We start from the raw sequence: 8,799 nt of genomic DNA on the forward strand, positions 1-8,799 counted from the left end.
TTGACGTTTGCAAATGATGCCTCTTTAGTATATGTGGTAGATGCATGGTACCTCCCTCGGAGAATCTCGGACCACTCTCCCCTTATGGTCACTCTGGGATTCTCTGAAGTTGCCATACGTAAGATCAGGAGATTGAGTCCCCTATGGGTCTCCTGTGCTGAAGTTGCAACCTCCTTAGAAAGAGAACACTAATTTCAGGAACACTAATTCAGGTTCGACGGATAGCAATTTGGTATGGGATGCCTTCAAAGCATATATTGGAGGGGTGGTTATATGGGTAATCTCCTCACATAGAAGGGAACTAGCTAAACAATGTATAGTATTGGGGGCTGAACTGGTTGTCTCAAGACTACAGACTACTCAGCTTTTACTACCTTCTCAGCAAAACAACATGAAGATACCCTCTTATTAACTGAGCTCACCAGGAGGAAAACTTTATATTCCCAGCAGAGGGTTTTTGAACAGGGAGATAAGAATGGTCTTTTGCTGCCTCGCTTAGCTAGAGAGGACACCGCCCCGAACCCCATTTTCGAAAAATCACCTCTTGTACTGGGATTCCTGTTAGTGACCCCATTGCCATCAATGATGTCTTTGCTAAATTTTACTCAGATTTATACTCCTCTAAGGTTCAAAATAATCCACCTGACCTGGAGGCATACTTAGACACTATTGTATTCCCCAGGTTGTATAGAGAGGATGTTAATTTTCGGGACGCTGATCTGACTTTAGAGGAGATTACAGAGGCTATTAGCTCCTTTCCGAACAGGAAACCCCAGAGTCTGTATAGCCTGCCAATAGAGTGGTATAAATTGCATGTTGAACGGATTGCCCCTCATTTACTTACTCTTTTTAAATCCTTCGATGAGAATAATACCCTCCCCCCTTCTATGAGAGTGGCTCTTATAGAGTTGATCCCCAAGCCCTGTAAATATGCTAAAGAATGTGGTTCATACCGGCATATTTCACTCCTTAATTGTGATATTAAAATATTAGCCGAAATTTTAGCGATACATCTCCAAAAAATGATTTCTCATCTTATTCATCCGGACCCATGTGGCTTCATGCCAGGGAAGGCCACAGGTGTTAACCATTGAAGGCTATTTACTAACATATCATCTACTGTAGGTTCGGGTAGCTCCAGAATGGTTGCCTCTTTAGACCTTGGAAAAGCGTTCGACTCGGTAGAGTGGTCTTCTGTGGTCTGTACTAGGCAAATTTGGACCCAGATTTATACCATGAATACAGTTATTATACTCCCAACCTATAGCAAGTATTATAACCAATTGTCACATCTCCTCATTTTCACTAGCCCAAGGGACTAGACAATGTTGCCCACTATCCCCTTCCCTTTTTGCATTGGCCGTTGAGCCACTTGCGCTAGCTATAATAGCCTCTCCTGATATAAAGGGCATTGAGATGGGTGGAAGGGAGGAACGTGTCTCTCTCTACGCGGATGATATGTTACTATTCCTCAATCATCCAGGTCCATTTCTACAGGCGATGTTATTTTATTTATTTACGTCCTTCTCTGGCCTTCATGAGAATTGATCCAAATCTTTAGTAATGGCGGTAGACGGTGAAGCTAGGGAAGTTGTACTTCCTTTCCCACTGCAATGGGTGGACAATATTACCTATGTAGGCATAGTGATTCGCGCTGATATTTGTAGGTTCATACCTGATAACATCACTCATTTGATACAGCGTCTCAAGATGGACTTTGAAAAACCTCCCCCTTACAGGCAGAATTAATTTGTTTAAACTGAAGTCCCAACCTAGATTTTTGTACCTCTTTTACAATTCTCCAGTATGGCTACTGTTATCGCTCTACTCTAATATTGACAAAGATCTTCGATCTTTGATTTGGGCAGGGGGTAATCCTAGAATTGCTCTGGGCACACTACAACTACCCACTGTGCAGGATGGGCTGGTCCTCTTGAATCTATATCTCTACTTCCTTGCTAGCCAACTGGTGTATGTTGGCTGGTGGTTTACTCATAGACACTTTTATCCCTGTACTGAGCTGGAAGCTTCACTTCTCGGCTCCTATAAAGCCCTGGTGAATTCTAGACAGCCCCCCCCCCTCCCCCCCCGGATACATGCTTAAAGTCCCAATGCAGACTACTCTGGCAGAGATCATTAGCACTCTTTAACTCAGGCGGTGTCCTGGTCACCTAGGACACCACTATGGTATAACCCCCTTCTGCCACAGTTACGAAGACTTCTTAACCCTAGTGAGTGGGCAACCCTGGGTATATTAACCTTGGAGGATATAGTAGTAGACAATAAAGTACTACTTTTGCACAACTTAGATCCTAACACCAGATCCCGACTCATCTCAGGTTCCGTTATTTCCAGATTAGACTGGATTTGCAGGATATAATGTCAGACTATGTACTCCCCCCGGTGGAGGATTGGGTGATATTGGCTAAACCATTATCCACACTTTACAGACAATTGTTAACTGTATCTTCCAATAAACTTGATAGAGCCTTGGACCGATGGTCTCAGACTTTCTTACATTTCTACAGATGATCATAAAGAAATGCTGTCTGCTCTAATAGATCTCTTGATATCTACAAGAGATCGACTTATTCAATTAAAATGTTTCCACCAAATTTACTACACACCTTCCAAATTATTTAGAATTGGACACTTACCTACTCCTGTCTGCCCACGTTGCCAATGAGCTGAGGGCTCCTTCCTACACATGTTCTGAGAATGTCCAATTATTAATAATTTTGGGGCTGAAGTCATGGATTTTCATGAGCCTAAAGTAGGACTCCCACATATACTTGAACCCAGAACTTGTCTTTTATTACTGGTGGAAGAACTTATACCTACTGTGGCGGTTAGATCTCTCATGACACTCCTATTGTTCTATGCTAAAAAACACAATACTCCTGCATTGGAAACATCCAAATGTTCCTACATTGTCCGCATGGATTGCGTTGGTTAATTCTACTTTTTAAACTCACTTATGAAGCACGTGGATGCCCAGATACGTTTTTGAAAGTGTGGAATTCTTGGATAGCCAATCCTCATGCTAGCTCATAACTTGACATTGCTCGGGTTGCTTGGACCTGGAATTTGCCGACATCTCTCTGCGGTCCCTCATTCCCCCACTAAACTCTACCATTAACTGGTCCCCACCAGATTTTTTTGCACATTTTCTCCTGATAAGGAAAGGCTGTTAGTTAGGCTACATTCAGAAGAGCGTGTGCAACCTCAGATGTGAAAAATTTAAGTTTTTCAAGTCCGACGTGCACTTGTGCGGGACGCGTTATCACGGATCCCTCATAGACTAGTGTCTATGGAGGGATGTGTGAAAACGCAAGAAAATAGGACATGTCCTATTTTTCCATGGACCCTACACTCGCGCCATTGAAACAACGGCCGTTGAAATACATGTGTCCGTGAGATGGCCGTTGTTTTAACGGCCATCACACGGACAAGTTACACGCTTTTCTGAATGAGCTCTGTATTTGTTCTCTAATATATATGCATATCAATATGTAAAGAAATGTGTCCGTATGTTTTTTGTTAATAATTGACCTTATACACTTGGTACTTGTATTACTTACTGTATGCAACATTATTTTGGTACTTCTGTATTTGTACCGCTGTTCGCTATGAGGTCTTAATAAAATTACCTGTAAAAAAAAACAAATTTGAAAGTTGCACCAATCACACTGACTGACATTTTTATTTACATTTTTTATAAAAAATAATCATTTTCAAAGGTGTACATAGCCCTTAAACCCTTCAGGACACAGCCTATTTTCTTTTTCTGTAAATTCTTTATGTATTTGTTTTTTCAAAACAAGGAACATATCAATCAGGGGTACAAAAAGAAAAAAAGGGGCAGGGGACAAGGACCCGCAGGCCCAAGATATTGCATCAACTTACAAAATCCTATAGACGACATTAGAGACAGAGGAGGGAGAAGGAAAAAAAAAAAAGAAAGAAAGGGGGGGGGGGGGACATAGGTACATGATCCACAATACAATTCAACAGAAAAAAAAAAATACGTCTGAAATTCACTGTTCAGCTGCCCATGATAGTCCGATATTCTGGAGCTGCCAGGTCTGTTAGGTCTTCAGACGCAGCCTATTTTCAGCCTTAAAGGGGTGTCTCAACTAAGAACAATTATCACCTATCCACAGTGATAAATGTATGATCGCTGGGGGCCCCACCAATGGGACCTCACTGGTCACTGGAACGAGGGTCCCGTGCCCGTCACTTCGACATGCATGCTGATCCATTCAAAATCCTCCTCACTGCTGTCAAGTAGTGAGGAATGTGGGGCTCAGGAACCCCGTTCTAGTGACCGTGGGGGTCCCAATGGTGGCGCCATAACAATTTTTATTTTTCATTGACATAGGGCTTGTTTTTTCACAGGACTTATATTATTCAATGGTACCATTTTTGGGTACCTATAACTCATTAGCTTTTAGGGTATCTTCACACGGAGTGTTTTCAGACATTTTTCGGGCCGTAAACGTCCCGAAAAAATCAGAAGCAGAACACCTCTAAACATCTGCCCATTGTTTCAATGGGAAAAACAGCGTTTTGTTCCGACAGACGTTTTTCATAGACTCTATAGAAAAACAGCTCCAAAAACGGCCGTTAAAAACGCGACTTTGATTAAAAAACGTCTGAAAATCAGGAGCTGTTTTCCCATGAAAACAGCTCCATATTTTGAGATGTTTTTTATTTTGTGTGTGCACATACCCTTAGGAGGCGTTCACACAGAGTTTTTCGACAAGTTTTTTTACTTGGAACCCGCGTCGGAAAACGCACCAAAAAACGGCCGAAAATGCCTCCCATTGATTTGAATGGGAGGTGGAGGCATTTTTTTCCCGCGAGCGGAAAAACCGTTTCAGGGGAAAAGAAAGGGACATGCCCTATCTTCGGGCGTTTATGCCTCTGACTTCAATGGGAGGCAGAGAAAGCGTATTTCGCAGCGTTTTTTGCCGGCAGCGCTCAATGGTTGTGGGCGAAAAACACAGCGAAAATTGACGTGCAGGCAGAGCAAAATCTGCCTAAAAATTCCAAACGGAATTTTGAGGCAGATTTTCCGCCTGCAAAAAACTCCATGTGAACCCAGCCGTAGACTTTTTTTTGCGGGGAAAGGAGAACGAAAACTGCAATTCCGGACATTGTTTTGTTTTACACCGTTCATTGTAAGGTATAAATAACACTTTCATTTTATTCTATGTGTTGTTACGTTTACGCCAATATATATTTTACTATTTTGGCACAATAAATGCATTTTCCTAGGAATTTTTTTTTTAATTTTTAATTTTTTTTTGCATCATCACATTCTAAATATGTATACAGTAAAAAAAAAAAAAATTCACTATTTTAGCACTAAATGGGGATTTTTATTGGGAACATTTTTTATTTGTCTTCTTACTTTAAACGTTTCTTTTTTATTTATAAACTTTATTTTTTTTAATCCTAATATAGGACTTGACTGTGCGATCTTCTGCTCGCTTCAGTACTACACTGCAATACTCCTGCATTGCAGATGGCAGACACGATGCAACTGTAGGTTAATCCCTTTTGGCCTTTTAGGCCTCATTTACACGAACGTGATATACGTCCGTGAGACTCGCGTGCTTTTCACGCGGGTCGCACGGACCTATACAAGTCTATGGGGGCATGCAGACAGTCCGTGAGTTTTGCTCAGCGTGAGTGCGCTGAAAAAAACTCACGACATGTTCTAAAAATCTGCGTTTTTCGCGCATCACGCACCCATTGAAGTCAATGGGTGCGTGAAAACCACGAAGGTTGCACGGAAGCACTTCCGTGCGAGCTGCGTGATTCGCGCAAGAGCTGTCAAACTGAATGTAAACAGAAAAGCACCATGTGCTTTTCTGTTTACAAACATCCGAACGGAGTGTCTTAGAGATGACCGAACCGAACTTCACCGGGTTCGGTCGAACTAGTTTTGACCGAACCCGGCAGGAGACAGTCACTGTCCAGGGTGCTGAAAGAGTTAAACTGTTTCAGCACCCTAGACAGTGACTTCCGATCCCAATATACGTGAACGTGTAAAAAAAAAAAAAGTTCTGACTTACCGATAACTCCCGGCTTCTTCCTCCAGTCTGACCTCCCGGGATGACAATTCAGTCCAAGTGACAGCTGCAGCCAATCATAAGCCAAGCACAGGCTGCAGTGGTCACATGGACTGCCGCATCATCCAGGGAGGTGGGGCCAGATGTCAAGAGAGGCGCGTCACCAAGGACGCGTCACCAAGGCAACGGCCGGGAAGTTCTCGGTAAGTACGAACCTCTTTTTTTTTAAACAGGTTACTCCATATGGTGATCGGAATTCACTGTCGAGGGTGCTGAAAGAGTTACTGCCGATCAGTTAACTCTTTCAGCACCCTGGACAGTGACTGACGTCGACTAGCCTCATCTCTATGATGGCGGCTGCGCGAAAATCACGCAGCCGCGCATCATACACTGATGACACACGGAGCTGTCAAGTGCCTTTTGCGCACGCAAAACGCTGCGTTTTTTTGCCTGCGCAAAACGCACACGCTCGTGTAAATGAGGCCTTAAGGGAAGGTGTCGTGATTTTTTTTTATTATTATTATATTGCTTTTAATATAATATTAACAACATTTTTATTTAATTCTGTTCCCATTTTTTACTTTTTAATGTTTTCTGACTTTTACCTCACTATGGGGGCTGCCATTTTTTTTTCATCTCTGTATGTGTCGATTAACGACACATACAGAGATGGAATACGGCACATACATCCACATAGAGAATGCGAACCGGAGCCGTTCCTTTCTCAATTGCGTGCGCCGTCTGTGTGGCTCATGCGCCGCTTCCACACTAACCAAACCGAAGTTCCTTCGTAGAGCGAAATCTGGCGCCATTTTCATGTGGACTGGAAGCCGCTGCCGGACAGTAAGATGACGACTTCTTGCCGCGGCTTCTGGCCATATGTTCAACGCAGCAAAGGCGCAAGGAAGAGGAGCGTAAACCAGCGGAGGCGGCGGCAGGAGCAGGTAATTTATGTTCGTGTGTGATGTGTGTATTATGTTCATGTATGTTCGTGTGATACTGTCTGCTGAGCCCTGTATCTAATCCTCCTACCACTGTGCAGTCACTCAGAAAATGGCGGCACACAGTGTAGGAGGTTTGAAGATTCAAACCCTTCCTTCTCCTGGCACTAGCCAGAAGAAGGGAGGGGGGATTGTGTGAGGACACTAGAGAGAGTGTGTCCACCCCAAATTTGCAGCATAAAGCAATGAGTTTGCTTTACCACAGTGACCATGCTGCTATTTTGGGAACTGCTCCCTCTAGTGGCCAGCACATGGAAATGTTATAAATTAGAATCTAATTTATAATATTTCTTGACTTGTAAAAAAATTAAAACAATGTGTAATCACTTAAATACTAATTGTTTAACTGAAAAAAAATAAAAATTCTAGCGACACATTCCCTTTAACCCCTTCCCGACATTTGCCGTATGGGTATGCCATGGAAAGCTAGTGCTTCCCGCATTTTGCCGTATCCAAATGCCAAATGCATGGCACCGACTCAGAAGCTTAGCCGATGCCATCATCCCCGGATGTCAGCGGTATCTTACAGCTGACATCCGGCTGTAATGGCGGGGGACCGAAATTAGCTTAGATCCCCGCCATTAACCCCTTAAATGCAGCGCTCAAACGCAATCGCTGCATTTAAGGTGTTTGCAGCTCATCGGAACCCCGGCAATGAAATTGCCGGGCTTCCGGTGGCTGGAATAGCAACCGAAGGCCTAATACTGGCCTCACGGTCTGACTAGCACGGAAGCCGTTCAGGACCCGCCCGGCGGCGGAGCCTGAATGGCTTCCATAACCGCCGGCAAGATGGCGCCGGATCAGGATGAAAAATAAAAGGATGTTCAAAACACAATGCCAATCTAAAGTAGACATATGGGGGATGTTAATTAGCAACAATTTTGTGTGTTATAACTGCCTGTCTTACAAGCAGATACATTTAAATTGAGAAAAATTCAAGTTTTTGCAATTTTTCGCTAAATTTTGGTGTTTTATCATCATTAAATACTGAACGTATCGAGCTAATTTTGCCAGTAACATAAAGTCCAATGTGTCACGAGAAAATCTCAGAATCGCTTGGATAGGTAAAAGCATTCCGGAGTTATTACCACATAAAGTGACACATGTCAGAGTTGAAAAATGAGGCTCAGTCAGGAAGGTCAAAAGTGGCTAAAGCGGGAAGGGGTTAAAGTTCTATTTTAAGGAAATATGGACATCATGGCATGTATAACATGGACGGCCATTCATCTGTCACGTGTTTACAATAGCCTGGTGTAACACGCTGGTTTGGGCTCATGTACACGGCTTATTATGGCTCCATAATAGGGCTGCCATAGAGCAACATGGGCCGTCTATTGTACCGCCGTATGCCTCGAATTCCTGTACGACTCCGTACTAAGGAGCCCAGAGGCGTCTCTTAGAGGTCGTCAGTAATGAGACGAAAACAAGCGACAAGTGCCGTTTTCATATGACTGTAATATGCGTATTTTAGCGACCATTTTACAAGTATTCAGCGCCCTAATACTATTTTACGACTGACTGAAACCAGCGCAACAGTATATACACATAGGGCGGTAACGGTGTGAGAGAAAGACGCAACATTACCGCACCACAAAAAACAATTGCGTTTTTTTGGCAATTGTAATTTTAGAAAAAGTCAGAAAACCAACGCAAAAAAAACAACAAAAAACTGGTAAGTTTGTGCTCTATTAGTTTAGATGCCCTGCAGCCGCCACTAC

This window comes from Rhinoderma darwinii, chromosome 3, assembly GCF_050947455.1.
Source record: "Rhinoderma darwinii isolate aRhiDar2 chromosome 3, aRhiDar2.hap1, whole genome shotgun sequence".
Taxonomy (NCBI): domain Eukaryota; kingdom Metazoa; phylum Chordata; class Amphibia; order Anura; family Rhinodermatidae; genus Rhinoderma; species Rhinoderma darwinii.